Below are 25,241 nucleotides of genomic sequence, written 5' to 3'. Positions count from 1 at the left end.
TCATTTTTGTTGTCTATTTACAATTTTTTATTTGTAATTGTTCAGGATAGAGTTGTTTTAATTACATATTATATTTTTCCCACTATTATTCTTTCTTCTTCTTGTTTACTAAGATAACCCCCATAAATGACAAGTCTTTTCCTAACTGTTAAAATATAACTTATGGGAAGATAACATTAAGAACTGCATTGGATTTGAAAACCACACAGTGCACAGAAATATCTAAATTCTTTAATGTTCCCATATGGAAGACGCCATAAATCCTTCTGCCCTAAATTCTCTACCAGTTTGGTTAGTTCTATATTTTCCTTTGTGTTTACTTTCTTAAATTTGTTAAATTTGTCCCAATTCTGAGAGAGGAACAATAAAGCTTCCTATGATTATTATGCTACTGTCTTTTGTATTTTTGAAATTCAGATAACTTTTTGTTTAGGAATTTAAATGCTATACCAGTTAGTACAGAGAAGTTTCACTGTCCATGATATCATTATATAGATTTTATGTTTATGACTCTTGATATTATGAATTTTTATTTTTCCTTTATATGACAGCATGGTGGGATGCTGTAGTGGACAGAAAGCCAGCCAGGAAGACCTAGGCTCAAATACTACCTCAAAGACATACTGGCTGTGTGACTATGATCAAGTAACATAACCTCTCAGTGCCCTTGCAAACTTACTAAAACTATATGTTGCAGAGAAGGTGCTTCTCTGTGTTGGTAAAAGGAGTTCCCTTATCTGGGAATTCCTAATACCAAATAAACCTCAAGTCTAGTCTCTGCTATTCTTGATAGCATGATTATGACCCCCACTTTTTTTTTGTTAATCTGATGTATTATACATTTTATTCTAGATTGATTTTCATTCTGTACATTTCTTTACTTTTCAAAATGTCTTTTTTGTGTTATCATGCCCTTCAAAGGATTGAATTTTTGTAGGTAGCTACAGAGGCTAGCTAAGCTTTCAGATTTTATAATCTAATACATTGAAAAAACTCGGCTCTATGCTGAATGTCAAAGTCACATGGTAAGAGATTTTAAGAGTAAAATTAGGGAAGTCTGAAGGGAAAGCTTGTGATGGGAACGGAGCCTGTTGCTCTGCTCCCCAGCTTCTTCCTCCCTTTCCCCCCATTTTTGCTCTTTATAAATCTCCTGCTTCCACCAGATAGCCTAGACATTCACTTCAGAAATGGGTCTTTTCAATGAATTGTATTACAAAAGTTATCTGATATTTAGCTACTCCCTGGATGCCTCCTACTTTGTCTGCAAAGAATCACTTCTTTTAAGGGCATATGATACTTGTATACCTATGTTCTCTTTTCTTCATACTGTAATGTTTATCATCATACTTTGATTTCTCTTTGCAATTTTGATTATTTTTCATTCAGTTCTTAGGATCCGGTCTATTGGTCTACCTGTTTGCCAGCGGGGCTTTTACTGAAACTTTCTTGATAACTTTGATTTTTCAGCATTTTAGTTATATTCTCCATTACACAATCTCTGGATCCTCGCTCCTCATAGATGGTTCAGGCCCCTGAGTCTTTGCAGCCTTGTCTCAGCCTATTTGTTTGGAGGAAGTAGTTTTCACTGGGTCTAGTCCCTGACCTGGGTAATCTCCAGGATGCAAGACTGGTCCCAGCTGGGTTTCTATTCCCCTTTCCCTCAAGCCCAATTCAACAATTGGTGCATCCCCATTTTCCTTCTTCTATTCTCCTTACCTTCATATGGGTAGTCAGAATCTGCATCATCTTCTTCTGCTTGGGTGAGGGAGGCAAAGATATTCATCACTGCACTGCAGTGGTTCTTTGCCCTGAGTAACCTTCAGGTTGCATATAGGACCCGTATCAACTGAGTTTTCAGGTCTAAAAAGTTATCTATGCCAGGACACTTTCAGCCTACCTGATTCTACTCTCAGCCCTTTTCGTTTCCTTCAAATGGTTACGCTGAGTCGCATCTGCCACTGCTTCAAGGGGAGTAGTGCTTGGACAGAATCACTATAGCTACAGGAGTCCTCACGCTCGGCACAGGCCCCTGGCACAAACATGCAACTTAACTTTTGTACAATGTCATGGGTGGCTATGGTGGTGGTTGGGGTTTGAAGTGGTGTGTGAGTATGGTTAAGAATCATAATTCTCCAGTGTTAATTCATAAGGTTTTTACCTTCCCTAGGATTGATCTATATTATCATGTGGATTTAGTACTAATTATCCTACATATGTCACAAAACTCCTTTGACGGGTAAAAAGTGAAAGAGGATTGCAGAGAGCGCTATTTTACTTTTTGTGGTTCACATGATCAGAGATTGTCTTTTCTTTTAAGGAGTTCCAAAAGACTTACTCAAAAGCACAGTCCCTGAACAGCTTGTGAGTCATTTGGCAATTTTACCTTAATTCAAAGAAAGAGAAAATAAGTCCAGAGAGTAAAAGTGATTTGGCAGAGGAATATAAGGAAATGTAAAGAGAACCCTGCAAAACAATTCTCATTTCAGTGTTTTGTGATTGACTAGCCCTAGGAATCTGTGGTTGTATCTGTTAATGAAACATACCTAGGCCAAGGCCTATGGATTCTGTACCATTACTTAGAATGTTTTTGCTCTTATGTTAATAAACTTTAGGTCAGAAGATTTTAAAAGACAGCTGACAGAGTATGGGAATATTAGGATCTAGGGTGCCTACATCCTAGTTCATGTTAGGAAATCCGTTGGCATTGTATTTTCTGGATGTGGAGAGAAAGGCTTATGGTATCTACCTCAGCACTACTGTACCTTGGCCTAATGGATAGAGACAGGAGTAGGAGTCAAACAGGGTCACATGTAACAAATTTGTATAGATAGGGCCCCAGAAATCATGGAATCCTAAAATTGGAAGGGACATCACAGAACAACTAGCCCAAAGGTGTCAAATGCTCAGCCCAGGCAACAACACTCCCCACTATACAAGGAAAAGATTAAAAGACAATAGAATATAGATAATTTAAGATGTTTTCCAAGTCATTATGCCACTTGTGGGGATCTTTATGTACAGATTTATGCTCTCCACTTCTATTTGAATTTGACACCACTGATCTGGCCCAACCCTCCTTCCTGATGCATCTGCTTGAAGACTTCTAGTGATAGACAGATGTGCTGAACACTTGGCCTGTAGGTACTTGCATCACTTCCAAGTGTAGTTTGAACCAGATTAAAATGTAGTTGGGAAATGTTTTACAAAATAAATAAAAATACAATAAAGCATAAAGAATATAATATTTTAAAACTAAGTCAATATGCTCTCCATAGGGATCCTTATGTATGAATTAGTGGCCCCATTTCTGTTTGAGTTTGATGCCACTGTGATTGGAAAACTCATTACTTTTCAAATTCAACTCACCCCATTTTTGGATGGCTGTAATCGTTAGAAAAATCCTTTCTTGACCTGATCTGAAATTTCCCTTCCATAATTTCTACCCATTGTTCTTAATTCTACCCCCTAGACCTAAGGAGGATAAATCTAATCCCTGATTATTTAAGAAAGACATTTATAATGTCTTTCCCTATAAATCTTCTCTTATTTATGCTAAATATAGCCAGTACTGGGGCAGCTAGGTGGTGAAGTGGATAGAGAACTGGCCTTGGAGTCAGAAGGACTTCAGACACACAACACTTACTAGCTGTGTGACCCTGGGCAAGTCACTTAACCCCACTGCCTAACCAAAAAAACAAAAAACAAAAAACAATAAATATAGCCAGTACCTTTATCTGATCATCATCATGGCCATGGTTTTAATTCCCTTAATCTTATATAACCTTCTTGGAAGGAATTTCACTTCATCAATACTCTTCCTGTCCTAGAACTGAACTCAAAAGTTCAAAATATGATCTCACCAATGGAAAACACATGCACACATACACACATATTAATTGCACTAGCTTTTTTGGTAACCATCTCACACTGGGAATGTTTAATAAACCACAGTGGTTACCTATTATCTCCAGGATCAAATAGAAAAGTACTCTGTTTGCCATTTAATGCCCTTTACAGCCTTTCCAGGCTTCTTACATTTATGCTATAATCCAACGACACTGGACTGCTTGCCGTTCCTTGCACACAACACTCCATCTCCCCAGTCCAAGCCTGGATGGCTTGCCTTCCTTGCCTACTATCTTCCTTCACCTGCTAGAAGCTACTGGCTTCCCAGGTTTCCTTCAAAACTCACCTTCCTTGAGAGGCCTTTTCTGGTTCTTTACCCCCACTCCTACCTCATTGATGGGCAGCTAGGTGGTACAGTGGGTAGAGCTCCAAACCTAGAGTCAGCAAGACCTGAGTTCAAATCTGGCCTCAGACACTGACTAGTTGTGTGACCCTGGGCAAGTCACTTAACCCTGTTTGCCTCAGTTTCCTCAACTGTAAAATGAGCTGGAGAAGAAAATGGCAAACCACTCCAGTATCTTTGCCAAGAAAACTCCCAACGGGGTCACAGAGTCTGATAAGCCTAAAAACTGAACACCAAACCTCAATGCCTGCTGATGCGTTCCTTCTGAGACTACCTTCCATCAACTCTGTATGTATCTTGTATATACACAGTTGTTTACCTGTTTGTTGTCTACCCCATTAGAACGTAAACTCCTTGAGATCAAGTATTGCTTTTGCCTTTCTTTATATATCCAGTGCTTACTTAGCATAATGTCTAGTACATAGTAAATGTTTAATAAATGTTTGTTGACTTACAGAACGACCTAAGGATCTGTCTTCAAACATTTCTTTGGAAATGGCTTCAACTCCCAGTTCTAAATAGATAATCTCTTACACGGAAATATCTTAAATATCTGAGAGAGACAGAGGTAGAGAGATAATGAGAGAGACAGAGACTGAGAGACAGAGACAAAGAGATGGACTAACTGAGAGAGCACATTAAATGTTGACTGTGTGCCAGGCATTATGCAAGCAACATAAATATAAGCAAGATTCTCGGGGTTTGTACATTCTAATGGGGTAGACAACACTAAGAGGGAGCTTTAAGTGAGGTGCTAAAAAGTTGGATGAAGACCTGGTTCTGGGCAAGATAGGTGAAGGCTCACCTATCAAAACTAAGGGTTCTAGGGACAGGTTCATGAGGGGAAGAGGTCAGAACAATGGCACAGTATGTAGGTGGAAAAGAAGTGATCTTCTGAGATACAGACACATATCTTCAACTGACTCCTGGATCTAGATTTTTACCTAGATCTGCCAATAACACCTTAAATTCAAATGTCCAAAATTGAGCTTATTGTTTGCCCCCTTTGGGAGAATTAATATTTCTTTCCCCTCACAGACAATAGGTAGAGGTCTAGGCTCTAGACCTTCTCCTTCCCCAATCCTTAGGGATTGGTTTTCCTTAAAAAGGATAAAAAGCTCCTTTGCCCCCCCCCTCCAGTAACTGATTGGCTTAGGCTTCCCCAGTGTAGTTTCTTGGTCACCTGAAGGTATAAAAAATCCCAGCCACAGGCAGAGTCCCTCAGCCTTGGTGGGTCACTGAACACCATGTGAGTCATGATGCCCAGACAAGTTTTCACATGATGATGGGGGGGGACCTCGCCAGAGAAATTCTGAACAGTGAATAACTGTGTGGAATGTGCTCTACTAGAGGGCAACAAGTGGGGAGGAAATTTTCTTTCTTCTTCTTCTTCATCAGACATGCTATCTTACATTAGAGTCATTCACCCAGTAACAGACATTGCATCCAAAAGTGAGCAGAGACACACACTATCTAGTGAGATAAATTATTATTTTACTATTATATTAATAACCAATTGTTAAATTATGATCTAGGCTTTTCTCCTTTCTTTCCTCATTTAAGACTCAGCCCCTGTAAAAAGTTAATCTCTGAAGGACATGACTGATTATTGAGATTGTCCTAACTCTCAAGTAACATGCTTTTCAATCTTGGGCTGGATCCCAACCTCCCCACCACCCAACTAGGAGACCTTACTTCTATTTAGAGTGTAAACAGAATCCAGTCTGGACTAGTTCTTACCTAGAGGAGAATACCTCCTGTCCTTATACCCCTCCATTAGAGTTTAGGGTGACCTAGCTCATGAAAAGAAAACCAACCAGAGTAGTCTCAATGGAGATAGATTCCCCTGTCCATATTGCTGGAGGTAGCTGAATCTCATGATTAAGCCATGTTCTCAGCAGGAGGAACTGAAGATTTCTAGCCCACCTTCTTGTTAAATGTCTACCAATTGGGGCTGATTTTCACTTGTCAGAGGCATTCCCTTTTACAAAAGTATTTAACGCATTCAGTGTCTCCATTGGTTGTCTTTGGTTGCCACTGACCACCAATTTGTTGATTGCCAGCTAGCTTCATTAATAAACTGATTATTAATTACACAGAAACTCTCAGTTTTTGTGTTGCTTTTTTTTTTTCATTCATAACACCAGACAGACACAGTCACAGAAAGGCAGCATTCAAGGCAGGAAATAGCTTCAAGGAACACAGACCTCTGGCTGCACAGAACAGACTCAGCCACGGATTCAAGGAAGAATTAGCCCTAGTGGTTAGGAGTTGAGCTGTGGAAGGAAACAAACTCCCCAAGTCCAACTGAAACATCTGCCCAGGACAGATTTAAGAAGAGGCATGAAGACTCCATGGCATGAGCTGTTCTGACCACATTTATTCCTTATTTATGTGTCTTAATATTAGCATACTGTAAGACTGTACCCACTCTTTCCATGAATGCTATATTTATTTGAGTGAGAGTAGGCTCCAAGTGAATATTTTTAGCCTTCAGTGAATATTTATGCCTTTGTTTTGGCCTAATTGTTTTTACTGACTGGCTTAAAGTTAAATGTACTAGTGGAGGCCCATGAACTATAATTTCAAAACTACAAACCCACAGAGTACCTTTAAACTTGTGATTAGTAAATATCCCATTCTACCCTACCCCCAAGTCAGCTCTCTAAGACTACAAGTTGTAGAGAAGGTGCTGAGCTGCATTAGTAAAAGGAGTTCTCTATACAATAGCTATGAAATAATAGATCCAGTCCATATCCCTCTAATTTATATGGGGACATTTGGAATGATCTTATATCTGGGTAAGAGTCTTTGATGGATAAATGACATGAATCAGAGGCAGAACCAAGATGGTGGAGTGGCAGGAAGCAGTATAGCAAACTCTCCCCTTTCCTTCTCCCCCCAAACCTCCTCCAAACCAGGCAGAATCTTGATAGAAAAATTCAAGAAAAAGTCACAGTGAGTAATTTTTCCAATCCAGTTCAGAATAGGGAGATAGGCATAGAGATCTGTAGACCTTGAAGACAATGTCTAGCCCAGGGCATGAAGAACTCCAACATCCAGGAAAGACTGTGTACAAGGAAAATAGGAGGTCCTAGATCCATACCAGGGCACCATGATGGGAATGGGTGCCATCCCAGAGTTTTGTTGCCCCTACCTAGTTCTAGGTCACAGAACCAGGGCAAATTGAGAAAGTGTCCTGTTTTCCAAAGGTATCATTCTAATTTAAGGTAAGGTAAGGGGTGATAGCGGGCCCTAGGCAGGAGCAAGTTCAGAAGCAAGTAGAAGAGGTGTGGCTCTGAGCCCAGGAGTAATGGAGGGAATCAGTTCCAGCTTCTAGCCCAGTCTGAAGTCTGCAGAGGAATAACCAGGACAGGAATCCCAGACCAAAGGGTAGGCTACAGCTCTGTCACTCTGAATGAGCATAGCTTACCAACTGGCTGGTAATGGCTAAATCCAGCAGCAACTTACTACTGCTCAGACTCAAACCCAAAAAGGGGTTTGAGGGGAGAATCAGACTTTGCTCTGGGATCACTGAAAGCTTTCCGGTCCCCTTCCTGAGTTGACCCTGAGATTCTGGGATCAATACCCAAAGAAAGCAGCAAAGAACTAACCCAAACCTTCCCTCCAGAAGTGCACAGATCTCAGTCCTAATATTAAGTCCAAAATCAGGAAGTAGTCTGGAAGAATGAGCAAACAAATAAAGAAAAGAATCCCACTATAAAACACTGTTAAGGAAAAAGGGACACTAAAGACATAAACCCTGAAGAAGAGAATGTCTATAAAATATCCACAAGCAAAGCCTCAAAGGAAAACAGCTTGGAAACAAAATGAACCAGAATTCCTGAAAATGAACCACGTTAAAATGTTTTTATAAATACAATGAGAGTGAAAGAGGAAAAAATTGGAAAAGAAATGAGAATTATGGAAGAAAGAATTGGAAAGAAAATTAATTACTTTAATTGACAAATTTAAGTAATTAATTTAATTAATTAATAGTTAATTAAATTGGCAAAAGAGGTTAAAAAAATCTTGCTTAAGCAACAAACCTTTTGAAAATTAGAATGTACCAACAGAATCCAGTGATTCCATGAGACAACAAGAAATATTGAAATAAAATCAAAAGACTAAAAAAAAGTAGAAGAAAATTTAAGGTATCTCAGGAAAAACAACTGATCTGGAAGAGAGAGAGTCAGAAAGAGACAGACAGAGAGGGAGACAGAGAGAGAAAGAGACAGAGAGAGAGAAAGAAAGAGAGAGAGAGAGAGAGAAAGAGAGAGAGAGAGAGAGAGAGAGAGAGAGAGAGTGTGTGTGTGTGTGTGTGTGTCCAGGCATTAAATTTCAAGTAACCTTAAAAGAAAACTACTTAGATCTCTAAGAACCCAGAGGGCAAAGTAGAAATAAAAAGAATTCATCAGTTACTTCCTAAAAGAAATCCCAAAATGAAAACTCCCAGGAACTAAATTTTTTTATTCCCAGGAGCCAAAATCCAGAATTTCTAGGTCAAGAACAAATATCACAAACAGAGAAAGAATTCAAGTACCTGACAAGGAGCCACAGTCAGGATCACACATGATTTAGCAGGCACCATTATAAAGGAACAGAAAGGTTGGAATACGATATTCCAGAAGGTAAAGGATATGGACAATAACAATAGTTAACAATAACTTATCCAGCAAAACTGAGTGTGATCCTACAGGGGAAAAGTAGATTTTTAATGAAATAGAGTGCTTCTAAGCATTCCTGATGAAAAGAGCAAAACTGGGTAGAAACTTTGAAGTTCAAACACAGGAATTAAGAGAAATATATATACATATTTTAAAAAGTAAACATGAGTAAACAAGGATAAGCTGTTTACATTCTAACATAGGGAGATACAGTACATTTGTCTCCTCTGAACCCTATCATCATAAGTGGTCCCAGAAGGAGTCTAATTAGACAAGGCCTGGGAGTGGTTCTGTTATGTCTTCATGATCTTAAGAGAAGAATGAAAAGAGAAGGAAAGATGAATATACTTGGAGAGGGAGGAAAAAAAGAAGTTTAGAACAAATTATCTCACATAATCAGGGTCCACAATCTATACAAACAACGAGGTAGGGATGGGAGGTGGGAGCAAATGACACCTGAACCTTACTCTCATCTGAACTAATCAAAGGAAGGAAGAAAACAAACCACTGAGTATAGAAATATATTTTTCACTCAACAGGAAAAGAGAAGGGAAAGAGGAGAAAAGAGAAGGGGGAATAAGAGGAAGAGCAAATTATAGGAGGGAGTAATCCTAAACTGAGCTAATCCTAAGTATGCACAAAAACAGTTAAAGCTCTTTTTGAGGTGGCAAAAAATAAGAAACTGAAGGGATGCCCATGAATTGTGAAGTAGCTAAACAAGTTATATTACTGTGTTATTCATCATCCTTCATTCTCTTTTTTTTTTTCTATCTGGTAAGGCAATTGGGGTTAAGTGGACTTGCCCAGGGTCACACAGCTAGTAAGTGTCAAGTGTCTGAGGTCACATTTGAACTCAGGTCCTCCTGACTCCAAGGCTGGAGCTCTATCCACTGTACCACCTAGCTGCCCCCAAAGACTTTCTTTTTTTTTTTTGCTTTTTAGATCATCATTTTTCATTCTCAAAGAGGACCAATGACATCATGATACTGAGGTAAAATAGTGGATGATGGGTGACGTCTTGTGCGTGAATTTTGATTTAAGTGAGGCAGGGATACACAAAGTCTCTCTTCTAGAGTCATCAAAGTCCAGTGGCAGGACAAAAGTCAAGACAACTGGTCGCACAATGGATGACCTTGTGCCTTCAATGTCTGACCAAGCTCTAAGCCTTCACAGCACCTGCTTCAGCTGCTTTCATGGCCATTGGAACAAATTGTTCTCATCTGCCCATTCTGCAGGGGTAAGTCTTCATGTGCGTCGGGTAGACATCTCCTTAAGTTACCAACAGGTTTGAGGCCTGTAAGTTACCCTCAACTTAGTTTAGCCCTTCTGCCACAACGATTTTACTTGGGTATGGTCTTGGCACATGCTACCACTTCTTGGAGCATAGGTGAGAGTTGGGTGATAGGTGGACACCAAATATGGATGAACAGCCTTGTAAAGGGCTTTGCAAGCTCTCACACCGGAGGTGCTAGTCTTCCCTGAACACTTCATAAAAACTATATATAAATATGACAGAATGCTATTTTGCTGTAAGAAATGAGGAAGGGGATAGTTTCACAGAAACCTTGGAAGATTTATACGAACTGATGCAGAGTGAAGTGAACAGAACTGGTAAAATGATTTATATAATGACAATTTGGTAAAGACAAAGAACTTTGAAAGAATTAGAGACTCTGAAAAGTATAATGACCAGTCACAATTCCAAAGGACTAATGAGGAAACCCACCTCCTAAAGGATTCAGAATGGAGAATGAGACATATATATATTTTTTTAACATGGACAATGACGAAATTTGTTTTGCTTAACTATACATATTTGTAATGTTGTTGTCAATTGGGGAATTAAGGGTGGGAGGGAGAGAAGGCAGATTTTTGCTGATTAAAAAAAACTAAAATTTTTAAAAGAGTTTTTGATGGACATGCAAATGAATAGAGAAAATACTTGTTACTTTTAAAGATAAGAAAGGAAGCTATTGAGGTATTCTAGTGAACAATTCTTCCATTGATGAAGATAAACTAGGTGACCTAAATATTAATCTACCTTTAATGAAGTGGACCACATAGTAATAGTGGTGAATGATAATTCCACAGTATTACTTTTTTCCCCAAATGAACTTATGCCAGGTAATAAATTTATTACATTGATAATATGAGCAGCTTACATAGGAAAGACATTGATCTCATTTTTCCCCATTTCCTCTTTCTTTTTTGACATGTATCTAATACCAATGCTTCTATTTCCTTAGGACTACCAAGCTCAGATGGACTTCTGGCTGAAGCTGAATGGAATGTCAGCCAACCTCACACAATGGGCCCTTTTGTCCAGCTATCACATGAGCAGTGTTGTGTTTCAACTATTGTCACTTCAAACCAAGGCAAGGAAGCAGATATTCACACAGACTAGCTATTCTAAATTATTTCCTATAGGTCATTTAAAACAATTCTCAAAACCTTTCTCTCCCTTTCAAGTCAGTCCATTTAAGCAGAGCACTTGAACCCAAACATTTGCCTCCACTTGTCCACTTGTTCCAGAGGCCAGAAAAGGAAAAAGAAAGAAAGGACAGAAGGGAAGACAAAAGTAAATGTTCTGTATTTTAAATCTCACTGACCCACTTCAAAGAAGTTTTAAGAACTAATTCACGTGTTAAAGGCAATCACCATCAACAAAATCAGTTCTGGATTATAAGAGGTAATAGAGAATGAAAAAAAACAAAATTCACAGATAACCTATATAACTAACTTTCAAAAGTTTTCTCCACTCAAATCTCATACATAAACTACTACATTAAAACGAAGTGCAGAGAACACCGGACTAGGAATCAGCTCAACTAAGTTCTAGTTTCAGCTTTGGGCAAACCACCTCTTAGGCCCCCAGCTTCCTCATTTGTAAAATGAAAGGGTTAGGCCAGATGATCTCTAAGGTCTTATCCAAATCCTAGGCATTCAACCCAAGCTACTACCAAGTTGTATAATAGAATTTAATTTTTTTCTTTCTGCTCCAATTGTCATCCTTTCAAAGCATAGTCAAATCATCAAAATGTTGGTAGCAGAAAAGATAAGAAAGGAAGCAAAATTGTAAAAATTTGCATAATTGATAGTTGTTTGAATACCTGACATTGGCGTTAGGAAACTAATAGCCAAATGAAAAATAAATTTAAAATCAATTCATCAAACAATGTTCAATATATTGCTATGATTGCAAATCACCAAAACTCATGATCTGACATCCCTAAAAGTGCTTTAAAAAAAACAATGGCTCAAAAGAATGTGTAAAATTAAAAGCCATTCTCAAAGAATTATTTTGTTAAAAGAAAAAAAAAGGAGGAGAGGAGTTGACTTTTAGACTCAAAAGAGAACTAGCCCTTTTCAACTGAGTCAAACTGTGGAGAGGACTGGAACCTGGGCATCCAGTTGAGTAACCCTCGCAATGGATACACTGTGCTTAGGGGGAACAAAGTGAAGAGGAGAATTGAGAAGACTACAAAAGGAAAAGATATTTAAGTCCTAGAATATTGGAGGCATGAGCTAACCTGGCCTCATGTGTTGACTAAATGTGTGCCTTACTACCACTGCATTCTAAATCTGTGCTTTACAAATCTTTACAAAGATGCTGTGTATATCTGTGGGAAGTTTATGGAGGGAAAATTTTTTAATTGTTGTTCTATGTTTAGTTATTGTACTATGCTACCTTAATAATCACCTTTGCTTTAAACAAATGTGTCTACATACAATTAAATCATTAAAGGAAAACTCTCGAGTCTGGGCTCATGGGCTATATTTTTGGAGGGCAAGCCCACAGGGTACCCTGGAGTAGATCACAGAGTGTGCAACATATGAATTTAATGTAATATTACAACAGCTTAAGGAAATTCAAATATAAAGAACTCAGAGAAATGCATGAGAGACCTGTATGAATTGATATAAAGTACAGAAAGCAAAAAGAAAAAATACAACACCAAAAGGCTACAAAACCCAGATTAAATACAAAGGACACTAAGGGTATTATCATCCTTCCTGTCATACAGATTCTAAACTCCTCATTTTACAGATGAGGTTAAATGACTTGCTTGAGGTCATATTAGATAATTTATATGCATTTTACAAGTTAAAAGGTACTTTTTTCCCCCCAGAAAATGAAACAAATGTAACACTTACATTTTTGGCCACAGGATGGTATATTTGGCTACAATGCTTTGTTCAAAGGAATTCTTAATGACTGAGATTTGGAAGGGTTGTGCTCCATATCAGTATGGGCCACAAAGGAAATCGTGGATTTTTAAAGAGTTGGTGTGAGTATTTAATTTGTTGACTCTTAAGTGCCACTGGAAGCTCCAAAATGTTGAGAAAGACAGACAGACGTAGAGCTAGAGACAGACAGACAGACATGGGCAAAGACAGAGAGCTAGTACCAGCAAGTGGACACAGGGTTTTATTCAAGAGGTATCAATAAGAAATTACCAAAAATATTAAATCAATTTAGGACAGATTTAAAAAAAAAACAACTATGGCAACATTCACAAAGAATCAAATAAATTGCACGGGGAAGGAGTGGAGTCCCATGGGAACATGCATCCTAGGACATCTGTATTTACATTTTAAAGCTATTCCTGACAACCCTTCTACCTATTGCTAAAAATGTGTTATTGCAGCTCACTACATCTTTAATATATTGCACTAATAAAGGAAGAAAAGGTTAGAGGATAATGCTAAGTCTTCCAGAAGAAAAGGAAACTGATCTAAAAAAGATGTTAAGCAAGGAAAATACATTCTAGTAGAGTCAGCCAGTATTTCTTTCCTCTTACCCCTATCCAAGTATTGGTGTATTATCCACGATAAACATAACCGCACAATTAGGGGAGTGGAATATGGTTCTACATTTCCGAAAAAACAAAAACAAAAACAAAAACAAAAACAAAAAAACACTTTCGAAATTTTTTGCTAAGTCCCAAATAATAACAAAAACTTTCGAAGAAACAATTTAAACAATACTCATTACCACCATCCCCTCCCCCATCCTTGTTTCCCACACAACATGGGGGCAGTTTACTAATGATACCATGTTTTTCTTTCCGGACATACCTCCAACTGCATCCACTTTGGCAAAGATCCAGGGGCAAAGAAGGCTAGGTCAAACCAGGATGAGTTTTTCCAACTCCATAAACTTCACGCCACTAATTTCTTCTTTCGTGTCTTCACTCCTACCCTCCAAGGCAAATTCCGATCGAAAAAGTAGATTTATTCTATAACCAGCATCTTTGTTGACCAAAAAACATTTGGGAATGCTCCATTTAAATAAAAAGAAGGGAAGTGGGGAGGCGCCTGCGGTTCAGGAGAGGAGAAAAGGAGAAGTAGAGAAAGTTTAAGTGATTTCTTTCTTCCCCTTCTTTTCTTGCCTCCGACAATTTCACATCTTCCTTTGTATAGTCAGAGATGCTAAGATGAGGAAGAAGCAGGATACTTTGCTTGGTATGTAGCAGTTTTGTCTGCAGCTGCTCCTGCAGTTGGGACAGTCCCTGAGGTTGTTGCTAAACAACCACAGCTCCTCCAACTCGCCCACCCCCCCCCCTCGGGGTTCCTACAAAAAACAATCGCGAATCCCCTTCTCTCCCTGGCCCCGGGCACAAATTTTGAGCCACTGGCCTTCCGAACTTCTCCTTAATACCACAAATTGGAAACAACGAATAGACAAATCTAGTAGTCAAGCGTGGTGGAGCAGCAAAATTTGTGAACAATAAGGTTGGCAATGGTAAAGGGGAGGGTACAGTATGTGTTTGTCTGGGAACAAAGTAGCAGGAACAAGTCCCCTAGCTCTGACTGGTCCGCACAGGTGCTAGACAGGACGACGGGGAGGGTGAGTGAGTTTAAGACTCGGACTTCACGCTACATCAACAAGCTCAGGCTTGGGACACTGGACTCCGACCAACTCTCAGCTCTGGCTGTATCCTCTGAAACAGCCGCACAGCCACGCCAGCTGCCAGCTGCTTGGGCTCTTGCAAAGGCAGAGGCACAGCTGAGGGGAAAGTGAAGGAGGAGAGTGTTTAACCCTGAACAAGTACTTGAGTTTGAAAGGTATAGTGAAAGTGAAGAGAAAAGGAAAGCTAGGAAACCTCGTGTAATAATAAGGAAATTCCTAGAAATGGAAAGGAAAAATGCTTTTGAGCTGAACTGATGGGAAAAGGAGGGGCAGCTAGGTGGCGCCGTGGATGGAGTGCGCTAGGTGAATTCAAATCTGGCTTACGACACTAGCTATGTGACCCTGGGCAAGTCACATGTTTGCCTCAGTTTCCCCATCTGTAAAATGAGCTGGAGGAGGAAATGGCAAACCACCCCAATAACTTTGCTAAGAAAACCCCAAATGGGGTCACGAGCAGTCGGACACGACTGAAATGATTGAACAACAACGAGGGGGAAAGATTTCCAGGGTAATGGTGTCCTCTGGTGGCCCCCACGTTTGCCTAGAGCTGAGAAAGCTCGTGCAGGAGAGAGCGTGAAGTAGGATAGGATGAGACAAGATTGCCAAGTCTAAGGGTGGAGACTAATTTGCCTTTCAGCTACTGCAGAACCTCAGTTTACAGTGGCAGAAAAGGAGTGTTACACACCCCTAAACAGCAATTAATGTTAATTACAGGATGCCTTTATCAAGTGAGAATGATTCTTTAAGTTACCGAATCAAAGAAAGCTGTAAACTAGGTTGGAACAAGTCTTTACTTAATATGGAAAGAGTGAAGTGCTGTTTCATGGCATGGCTGAATTGATCAAAGTACACACAAGAAATTTTTTCTAATTAGTGGAAAGAATTAGACACATTTCTGGGGTTCTGAGTCACACTGGCAAGCACTTTGAGGAACCAGACCCTTGGGCCTGTAAAGGGGGGAGAAGTAGGATGAGGAAGAGGAGGATTGAGTTTGGATCTTCCCTTCCTGGCCTCTTTACCACTATCCCCACTTTTGAGCTTCCTAGATCCTATTTGGAAAGACTGGCTAAAGTCTTAGGCTGCATATATGCTCCCAAAGACCACCTAAAGTGTAGAGAGGCTTATCATGACATAGATTAGAAGGTGGTGAAATTTTCAGCCACAGAAATCATTATTTATCTACTGAGTGGTGAGGGGATTATGACATTCATTCTGCATAGATCCTTGAAGTATGTATAAACTTTGTTATTCATCTTAAAATGTTTATATTTTAACTAAGTGGGAGAGAAGTGATATTATCACTAAGGACCTTAGGGCCAGAAAGAATCATTTAATCCCTCTTTATATCAATATCCACAACAAAAATAAACAGAAATAGGAAAAGCAAGACTTTGCTGGAATAAGAAAAAAGTACAGATTAGACTGGATAAACAAGGAAATATAAAACAAAATGTATATCTGAAAATGTAAGAACAAGACAGAAAAAAAATCACGAATACAACAACAAAACTGGACTAATTTGCTCAAACTAGAGAATACACAAGAAAAAAGTAAGTTTTTAGCGTGGTGATTGTGGGGTATCCCTCTTATACAATGATTTCTAGTAGCAAATATGATAGGCACATTATCTACTAAAATCTCAGCTACATGGCTGAGCTAATTACTCCCTTAGAGTCAGAGAAGCTGTCCTGAAGTTTTCATTGTCCTAGGGCACAAGGGTTTGAGCTGTTGATACAACTTCCTGATCACCTAAAATATAAAATGCCATATTATGAGGAGTTGGTACCTATCAGGACTAAGGGATATCCCAATGCCATGGGAATCAATACACCCTTATGTGGAATATACCATAGAGACCAGAAGCATTTCTGTGTAGAGAAGAAGAGCTATTCTTTTCTAGCTATTATTAAATAAACATTGTGTTTAAAATTGGATGGTCTATTAATGTTTTTGTTGTTGTTGAGTCATTTCAGTTACTGATTCTTTGTGACTCCATTTGGGGTTTTCTTGACAAAGATACCACAGTGGTTTGCCATTTCCTTCTCCAGCTCATTGTACAGATGAGGAACTGAGGCAAACAGGGTTAAGTGATTTGTCCAGGGTCACACAGTTAGTAAGTGTGTGAGGCTGGATTTGAACTCAGGTCTTCCTGACTCCAGGGCCAGCGCCTGTCTATTGCGACACCTAGCTGCCACATTCAAGTAATAGCAAAACAGAAATCTGTGTGTGTGTGTGTGTGTGTGAGAGTGAGAGAGAGAGAGAGAGAGAATATATACCAGACAATACAGAGAGAAAGAGCTCTCTTACTGGGAGTGAGGTAACTCAGCTCAGCTAAGAGAGTCCTATATCTCACCTAAGGAGTTTAGTGTAATGTAATGTAGTAAGCTGGGGATAAAGACATGCTGAAGAATATCAGTTCCTCTCACGTCTTCCCAGAGTCTTTTCCTTTGGCAACCTGAAGTGGGGTTGGTCTCATCTATCTTCTCTCTTGAAGCTCGAAGGTAGAAGCGCCTGAGGAGATTTGAAGAGATCTGAAGAAACTAGATCTTGAAGAGAACTAAGAACTCGCCTCTTTCCTACTCTCACCAACTCCCCCACCCCTCAAACAGGCACAGGGCATTGAGCTCTACAAATAAGGAGAGTCCCATACCAATGGGCTTTGGGAGTGGGATTACATTCCTCCCCTGCACCAAAACACCTTGTGGTCCCTTGCAAAGATTAATGGAGCAAGTCCAAAACCTGTAAGTAAATGGTATAAACATAAGCACACTAAAATAACATAGATGATTTTCCTGGTTTCTCAGGTGCCCACACTGTTGAAACCGAAACAAACAAATGCACATTAAATGTATATGCAGTAGACATAGCACTATACAGAGCATCACATGGGAAGATATTACAATGCCAACATACCTAACTACATATAGGACATAACATCTGTACATTTGGAAAGTATATAAATATCCATAGTACACAGCAATCAATTAAAAGCACTGAATACAGTTAACTAACAAAGCAAGATTGTTAGGTACAATATCAGTAGACCTATATATAAAATTCAACTTCACTATAAGCAGTAGGAAAACAATGAACAGATCTTGCTATAGCATGAACCTGACACCAAACATAGTCAAATGAGCATAATAGCAAAATAGAAAACAAACACACTTAAACATACAGTGATTCACATTACAGCAGGAAACATATGCAATTACATGCAAGGCACTTTTCACATGGGCAATCTCTAGTATTGCTGCCTAGAGATATGTGCAACTAAATTTTCAGGTTTACCTGTAATATCATAAGTTAGCCTAGTGACTGGTCTAACAGGTCTAGTTCTCTTCTCACTGACTCATCTCTCTGCTTCTATACAAGAGCTAGTAGTTGGTATGGGCTGACTATCAGGATCATTATAGATTTGTGTGTCTATACCCGGGCTGACCACCATTCCACATTAGCTATCAGTATTTTCAAGCTCTGTGGATTGATTCTCTACCCCATGAGTCTCTATAGCAGTTTTAGGCAGGAAAGGGGTTGCCTCTGGGTTCAATTCTCCTGCCCTGCAACAGTACAGTTTCCTTCACTGGATACATCATTTTCTGTGCCCATCTCTAGGTCAGAAAGTCTTTGCATAGGGGGTGGACAGTCACTTTTTCTCAATCTCTTTCTAGGTGGGTGTCCATCAGTTTGCTCTGACTAAATCTATTATAGGCAATACTGCAATATATAGTCCTTATAGGGCCCCCCTCTATTCTCTGGGGCTATTTTGTAAACAGGAAAGTTGTCCAGTCTCTCAATTACTTTAAATGGGTTAGCTTTCCAACAGCCAGTGAACTTTTAAGTCCATGGACAGATGAAAGCAGTCTTTTCTTTGTCTTTCTCAGACATAGAAATCTGGTAGCATCCATTATGCAAGTCCAAAATAGAAAACTACTGGCTGTCTAGCAAAGAATCCAGGACATCTTGCACCTGTACCATAGTGTACTGGTCCACTTTAGTCCTTTTGTTCAAAGTTTAGTAATCAACACGCAATTGTATCTTTCTGTTTTTCTTAGGCATCAGCATTATGAGCGATGCATAAGAAGGGCTGGTTTCTGTGATAATGCCCTTAACCAGCATTTCTTTGAGATAGTTTCTGAGATCCTCCATCATACTTATAAGAATCTTCCTAGATCTTTCTCTGAATGGTTTGGAATCAGTAAGCTAGATTCTGTGAGTTGCACCTCAAGCACGTCCCATATCTCACTCATGCAATGAAAACACACCTGTTCTCCTACTGAGTTCCAGCCTCAACCTATTCTTCTACTCTTGAGGTCCTGAGGAGACTCCAAAGTCAAATACCTCAGGATCCAGCACAGAAGGTAGATGGTTAGGACTCCCCTGATGTCCATTGAAAACTCTTGCCTCTATCTTCTTGTAAGCCTTTGCACAATTTGCCTGGATGGCCAAAGTGTGCAAATATTGGGTCCCAGTTTGTCGCTTGCAGTATCCTGCTAGAATTTTGAACACTAGGATTAGTTCCAAGCAGTGTTGACACTTAGTGAGTATTGGAGAGTCTGGAATGTCCACTGGAGAGCCAGAGTGTCCACTTTTCTGTTGCCAACAACTTCCTTGGGAATTTTCAAGCTCATCTCAATGCATCCCAGGTAGGAATGTTCTTTATCACTCAAATTACCAAGTCTAAGCCCTATCATAGACTTTAAAGGTATTTTACCCAAATATTTGTCATAAAAATATTGGAAAATGATGATGTCTTGAGATTCACTGTCTAGAGCAGCACTGTAGTCCACATCTTTAATTCTTACCATCACCTCTACATGAGGGCCTACATGAGTCCAGGTGGAATACACCCATAAGGAATTCATGATAAAGTCAATGTTACTGTCCTTGGGGTCCTGGATGTCCTCTTCCTCTGGCCCTGCTTCAGTTTCCCAAAGCTGGATCAGAAGATTTTAACTTCTTCATGACAAAGGCAGCATTCCCTTTGCCAGTACATCCAACATAAGTGTGACCATCTAATCCACAATTATAACGAAAAATGAATCCATCACTCTGATGATTACCTGATAGAGGTGTTCTTATGTTGGGCTTGTGGGCCCTCCCCATTCCGTTAGTCCTCTGTCTCCTCAAGGAGAATAAATTGTGTAGTCCTGCGCCTCTTGCCTGATTGTCTCAGGCTCTATGCCTGCAGTTCAGCATGAGTGGGGCTGTTATCCTGCTTTGATCCTGTGGCCCCCACTCTAGAAGGTTTGGAGCGTGCTGATGTTGAGCCTTGTGAATTATATTGACCCTTGAAGCTCTGGAGTAGCAGTCTCACCACAGCTATTGTTTGCAAAGGTTTCTGTGTCTTCATAGATTAAAAAAAATAAAGTGTTTTTATTATTTTTGACAACATTTAAAAAACAATTCTTGAGCATTTTCTGTGTAGTACTTCCTTTTTTTAAATACATGGACAAAAAATTTTTAAAAAAAATATATGGGCAGCTGGAATAGCCAGGACACATCAAGAGTCCTGTGGGGAGACCAGTGGTCAGTGGAGAAGGCCAGAGGCAGATGGTTAAGTTAGAACAATTTAAGCACGAGCAAGGCCTTTAGTGGGTGCTGGTGGAACCTAAATGGGCAGAGGTCCCCCCCCATGCCCACCCCATCTTCCAGCCTGATGAGACTTCTCTAATGCCCTAAAGCCCAAGAGCATGGAGTTGGTTGCAGACCAACTGGGAGGGGCCAGCTCCTAGACATGGTCCAGGATTGGGGACCATGGTCCCTGATGCTGAGGGGGTTGGGAGGAGGGTGTCCAGTCATTTATTCTTCTGGAAGTAAGTCATGCCTGCTTTGGTTGCTTCCCAGGTTAAACTGGCTGTTGCGTCCAGGGATCATCCACTCAAGTCAGTTACCAGGCAGTCCATGGAAGCCTGGTGTTTCAGGAAGATGGGGCAGATCAGGCGATGATACAGAATCTGGGAGCCATTACAGGCCACTGGAAGTGTGTACCATAGCAAGAAGGCACACTTCCCTGCATAGTAGAAGGGGAACCAGAAAAGGAAGATATTAGAGAAAAACTCAGCCAGGCCAAATATGCTATATACCACCCGGTAGGTTAGCCAGATGGTATAGTCATTTTTGTTGGGGCTTTCAATGGCCTTGATGGCAGCATATGCTGGGTAGATGAATCTGATGAGACTGCAGAGTAGGGAGGCACCATAGCCAAATATGAGATAGAGGGCCAGAAAGGCAATGGAACATGTAGCCAGGTAGTACTTTTTGATACTGGAGATCTCCTTCAGCTTCCCCAGGACATTGGTGACAATGTTTTTCTGCTCCAGAAACCTCTGGAAGTGGTGCCTCAGGCTACCCATGGTTCCTGGGACCAAGGGGGGGAATGGATCCCCAAGAGGGGTTTGAGGATGACTGAATCCAGGTGCAAGGGGTGACCTCCAGGGCTCCGCCTTTGTTCTCCAGTGGCTGATGGAGGCCTCATCTCCAAGCTCCCAGGACTTTCACTGCTCTGGTCTCTTAGTCCTTCCCCTTCTCTCCCTCCCAACTCGTGGTCCTGCAACTACTGCCTTGAACACTTCCAATTTAAAAAAAAGGGAACTGAAATGCTACTGCAATAGTCAATCACTGTAGTTTCAGCAGGTGTTGTTTGTCTTTTGTTTTCCAAGAGGACCAATGTCATCACAGGGTGATATCTTGAATTGGATTTCACAAAGTCATCAGCCTCACTCTCTTTTCCAGAGTTATCAAAGTTCAATGGTAAGACAAAAGTGCAGTGGACGACCTTGGCATCTTCGACATCTGACCAAGCTCTAAGTACTCTAAGCTTTGGTAGCCTTCATGGCCGTTGAAACAAATTGTTCTCATCGTCCATTCTACCGGGGGAGTCTTCACATGCTTGGGGTACAAGAGGTACAACAGTTTCAGCAGGTATAACAGACAACAAAACACTGAGGGAAATCTGATTTTTTGCACTAAATTAAAATGTGGAGGGAGGATTTTTTTTCCTTATGGTGCAGTAAACACAGTATGTTGTTGTTGTCATCGTCATTTTCAACTCTTTTCATGACCCCATTTGAGGTTTTCTTGGCAAAGATACTGGAGTGGTTTGACATTTCCCTTCTCCAGCCCACTTTACAGATAAAGAAACTGGCAAACAGGGTTAAGTGACTTGCCCAGGGTTACATAGAACTAGTAAGTATCTGATTTGAACTCAGGAAGAGTCTTCCTGATTCCAGGCTCCACACTCTATTCACTGCACCATTTAGCTGCCCAAATGTAGTATAGAACAAGACTATTATACGAACTTTACAAGCACTGCACACACACACACACACACACACACACACACACAACTTTCCTTCTTTTCAGTTCAAAAGTCAGTGCTTATTAATTTATATAATTATTTATATAATTAATTATATTGTCTGCATAGATCTGATGACATCAGATATACAAGGGTACAATCTCTCTAGTGAAATTTTTCCAGCATTCTTAGGATCCACAGTGCCTTATCTATATCAGTCTCTGTACCTGTTGCTTGACCTGGGGGAGGAACTCAATAGGCTGATCTGCTTTGCACTGAACAGTATTAAAAACAAAATTAGCATAGGGGTCTTCTCATCTTCTCCCCTCAAACATCACAGGTAAAGTTTGAATATATTCCTGTCAGGTAATATCTGGCTTTGCCTCTATTAAGGTATCCCTTGACTTTGCAGCTACCCTCCTCTTCCCACCCCTGCCTTAGGCTGTCTGTCAGTATCATCATTTTGGCTGGCTCAGGGGCCTTCTAGTGTCCCAGGCACACTCTCCTGTCCAACCCGATCTCCCAAGATTGTTCTTCTGTGGGACATAGTTCATATCCAGAGAAAATGTCAGTTTGGGGCCTGTTGTATCTGTATACCACCAGAGGTATGGCCTCTGCTCTAGCTACCACTGGGGCTCTGTAGCAAAGTTATGGACTCTAAGTATAACTTTTCTGTTTTATTGGGGATTCATGCCTGAGTTTTTTTAATTGATGAATATTGATTGAGCGACCACAGTGAGCTAGAATGTAACATATTTAGATCAGAATCACAGAATATTAAAACTGGAAGGAACATTAGAGATCATCTAGTCAAATTAAAGTTATTAATGCTTGCTACACACAGAGCACTGTGTTAGGCCCTAGGTAAAATGGGGAGATGGATATAAAGTTTAAATGCACAAAATTCTTATCCTTGTTGCACTAAAAAGGTTTCAGCCAGATACTCTGGGAATTAGGATAGGCTTCTTGAAAGATTTGACATTTGAGTCAGGCTTTTAAGGATGGGTACTTATTACCCATGTGACCCGGAGTGAGTCACTTAACTTTTTGGGGCCTCAGTTTACTCATAGGTAGGTAAGAAGTTTAGACTACATAACCTCTCAGTCCCTTCCAGTTCTAGAATTGTGATGTTACGATAAAAGGGAGCAGGAAGATATTCCAGGCAACAGAGTAACCGTGTGAACAAAGAACAGAAGCTAGAAATCACAGGACATGCCTTGAAGTGCATAAAGCAAGCCATGCAGAAGAGTTGCCACAACAAACACATGGCAACTATTTAGACTTATATTAAGTCACATATATAAGAACATGGATGGGACCTGTGATTTCACTAGCATAGAGAACTCCCAGATGAAGAAATTCTTTATACCACTGCTGGTCAGTATCTTCTCTACAACTTATGGCTTAGAGTTGTCTAGAGTGTGTTAGAGGCGTGTTTCACAGGTAAACACACAAGTAATACCATTGGTTGTGCAGGAGAACACAGGAGGCTCCTAATACTAACGTGTTCTTGCACAGGTTCACTTTTGATCTGGTCAAACAGGAAGACAGCTTCGGAGGGGTTAAATAAGCTTACTTTATTCTAGTCTAGTCTTCTCAAAAGAGGGTTGCTGATAATGGGAGCACCAATTCCTACAGCACTCCCTAATCACTCTTCTCCAAGGAGCGGGCAATAATGGTAGGAGCTACGGCTCCTATCGTCCCCCTAAACCTCAATGGGGGCTGACTGAGGCAAACAGAGATTCCCCCTAAGCCTTGATGGGAGCCGATCAAGAAAGGTACATGCATTCCTCTATGCATTACCCAAATCACAAAATGGGTTCCCCACTTACTGACCAGTGCCCACCTGCTTTATAGGGCAGCACACAAAGAAGGCAAATTGCCAACATTAAGCTCACAGGTTAACTTTAGCAATATTGCCATGACCTAGCACAGTGCACGCATTCGTTATGTCACCCCTGTGTGGTAGAAGTTTTCAACCATAATTCGTGGGAAATATTACCTAGGATCCTGGAATTATTTTTTTAAATTAATTTATTTTGAATTATCAACAATCATTTCCATAAACTTTTGAGTTTTAAATTTTTCTCCCCCTCCCTCTTCACCTCCCTCCCCAAGATGGCGTGCAATCTGATGTGATCCTGGAACTATTATCTAAAAAGGAATAACAAAATCCTCCTTACACACACTAAAATTCACCTTACTTACGAGGTGGAACTTCAGCACAGATGGGTCTTCTTGGCTCCCAGGCTGCTCTCCATCCACTAGACTGGGCTGCCTCATGTGTTGTGTGCCTGTGCATGCCTGTGGCTTTAAAATGACTACTGGAAAAAAAATTAAAAAAAAAAATAAAATGACTACTGGATGCATGTTCTGTATTCTGTATTATAGATCAGGGTATTCCAGACAGTAATAATATAAAGCAACAATAACAGTAGTTAGCATTTAGCACTTTAAGGTTAGCAAACAGCTTGATACATTATAAAGAGCTTTATATAATTATCTCATTTGATCCTCAAAATAACTGTATCAAGTGGTACTCAATCCAGGTCTTCTGCCTCAAAGACCTGTGCTCTCTCTCCTATACCTTGTTTGCTTAGTGTCTGCCCTTATTCCAAGCCAGCATAATCTCAAACAGGGCAAAAACTAATAAATACTCAAAACAGAAAGGTTATCACCATTTATTATTCAGTGTTATAATTTTGGTTTGGTCTTAGGTTTTTCCATCTTAAGTGAAAAATCTGAAATCTAAACCATGGGCAATAAGGAGAAGAGAAATAATTGCAAGGAGATGTGAGAGGCTTTGCCAGTTCAAGCAATGACAGGTAAATAATGGGGAGAACTGAAATCCCAGGGAGAACAACGAAGGGAAGGCAGCCTGTAGTGGAAATAACACTAGAGAACCTAGATTCAAATGCCAGCTCTGCCATTTATTTATTTGCATGGCCCTGGCCAAGCCACTTCATCTCTCTGGGCCTCAGTTTCCTCATCTGTAAAATGAACAGAAAAGATAATGTCTCAAGGCCTTTATATCTCTCAAACCTCAAAGGCTGACGTTTTTTGTTTTTTGTCCCCTCCAGGAGACTTGGGTCCAACAATACTTCATTTCCT

At 40.1% G+C, this 25,241-nt stretch overlaps 1 pseudogene; it reads right to left on the bottom strand.

Annotated features, from left to right (window-relative positions):
* Window positions 1-20,703: 20,703 nt before the first annotated feature.
* LOC114048265 lies at window positions 20,704-21,186 on the bottom strand (annotated as a pseudogene).
* Window positions 21,187-25,241: the final 4,055 nt, after the last annotated feature.

This window comes from Vombatus ursinus, unplaced genomic scaffold (assembly GCF_900497805.2).
Source record: "Vombatus ursinus unplaced genomic scaffold, bare-nosed wombat genome assembly UNPS02014792.1, whole genome shotgun sequence".
In the NCBI taxonomy this organism is placed as follows: Eukaryota; Metazoa; Chordata; class Mammalia; order Diprotodontia; family Vombatidae; genus Vombatus; species Vombatus ursinus.
The sequence above is the reverse complement of the archived record's forward strand: the minus strand, read 5'-3'. Positions and strand labels throughout refer to the sequence as shown.